Source organism: Cryptomeria japonica, chromosome 3, assembly GCF_030272615.1.
Source record: "Cryptomeria japonica chromosome 3, Sugi_1.0, whole genome shotgun sequence".
Lineage (NCBI taxonomy): Eukaryota > Viridiplantae > Streptophyta > Pinopsida > Cupressales > Cupressaceae > Cryptomeria > Cryptomeria japonica.
In genome coordinates, this window is record NC_081407.1 from 935,491,926 (window position 1) to 935,494,291 (window position 2,366).

Sequence of the window (2,366 nt, forward strand, 5' to 3'; positions counted from 1 at the left end):
TTTTTTGCGAATTAATCCATTTTGTGCATATCCTGCGATCTTAAAATTCCATGAAATGACATCTCTTTGAGGTATTTCATCATACAGTTCACATGCCATGTGTATGCTACCCCATTTTGTGATTTTTGTTATTGGAGCATTTGCAACTAATTTCTGACAAAAAACCCCCTTCAATTATGCTTTGATGGATGTCCATACCTTGTTCCAAGCTCCTATTTTGGCACACGCAGGGAGGATGCTGGCAAACATTGCATTGAGATAAACATGACTGTATTCATGAGGATTTGAACTCAAAGCATTGTCACTATCACTTATGGCTATATAAGTTTTTTAAGACACTTTCATAGTGCACTTCACCTTCCTAATAATGGACTATCATGAAATTCTTAAGAATGGAAATACTTCAAACATTCATGCCTCATATGTTTTCATTGTGGTTTTCAATCATTGCGACTACATGCTTTTCAAGGGACCAAGTAGTGTTCTTTTTTCATTATTCTACTGTGCTTCTCAAGTTGCACCAACATAGTTTTATTTAATGGCTTTGTTTTGATAGTGATTTCTCCATGGCTTCCATTGTCTTTTCTTGGCACATTCAATGCATTGTCATCTATCACTACTATTTATTGTCCTTTTACCTTTATTGAGGTTGTTCTCATACATGTCATTAACTTTGTCTATGAGTATATCTCAACCAATTCACTGTTGTAAGTAGAAATAAAAGATTAGTCTCATCTCTTTTACTATTTTAGACCTTTATAGTAATCTTTGCAATATATCATTTCCTTCCAATTATATGGAATAATGATTTTCTTTTTATGGAATGTGATGAAGGCTTGAGTGTGTCTTCTTGAACTCACTTATTATCACTCCTCTATGATTACCTTAGATCTTTGTGGCTAAGAATTGTTCTTGATGAACTTATTCTCTTTATTGATTTCTTTTACTACCATTATATTATCCTAAAAAAGGCTTTGTTCAATGCTCCCTTAGCATGCATGTGCTCTCTTGTATTGATCTAGGGCTACTCATTAATGTATCTATGGATTTCCCTTATTCACTATGTTGTGACAGTCATTTATAGATTGGGACTATCATCTTTTCATAATTTGATGTCTTTAAGATGTGGGTACATTGCTTGACAAGAAAATCTCAAGCATTTGTGAAGTTTCAAAGAGTTTAAACCCCTTGTTGAGTGGTCGTCCAGTTGTTCTCTAAATGCAAAATGCTCAAGTAAATGAGAAATTCACTCAAAACAGTTTATCCACAACTAAAAGAAAACAACTAACCACTACATATATGCATTAACAAAACAGTGTTGTATAGAGACCTAATCATGCCTTCATGGATATGTAGATCAAGTTCCTACATTTTGGACAAAAGCAATTCACCACAATAATATATTTGTTGAACACACCCACCACAAAGGGCTATGCAATAATATATTTGTTGTTAACTTTATCATGGAGGATTTGGTTATGCTTGTTACAATCAAGGTTTGACCAAACTAATTCTTAAATATACAAATGAAGAGTGTGGTTGGTTGGTGACTAATTACTCTTTTTAACACCATTTACAAGATCATATCTAAATGAAGTGTCTCAAGAATTAAGCTACTACTAAGAAGATAGTTTGCCTAAAGCAAATGGGTTTCTTGGGTGGCTATTTATTGTAGATAACTTAGTTCCTTCATGAGAATCAATCAATTTGGAACATGTATAACTCACATTTGTGACATGTCACTAATGCAATTCCTTAGTACTTGTTTGAGTACTATCTCCTCTATTGTTTTCTATCCACTTTTGTGTCCTTCTTAGAGCAAATAATAGATTAATGAGAAGGTGGAAAAGGTGGATTCACCTAAGAGGGAGTGGATTTTCCTAATAATATGTTAGATTCTCCCAAGGATGGATGGACTATACACTTGAAAGGTAGATGATTAAGGATGATGACAAGGTGAATTTTCCTTAGAATGATACGGTTGATTTTCCTAAGAAAAAGTAGATTCATGTAAACTAGAGGATAAAAATTTGGACAAAATAATGGAAGGAGATTAAAACTAGATAGATTCACCTAAATGGGAGTGTAGTCATCTAAGGATAGGAAAAATTCACCATTTGCATAAGAAAGATGGATAAGATAAATGATTTATGTGAAATAGATTCACATAAGGATAGGTGGATTTTCCTAAAGATGAAGGGATAAGACTTAACAAAAAGAGGACTTAAGATGATGACAAGGAGGATTCATTTAAGGATATGGCATATTCACCTAAGGGATAGTGTATTCTCCCAAGAATATGGAAAAATTATTGATTGGTGGAATGATACAAGGGTAGATTCACCTAAATATAGGGTAAATTCAGC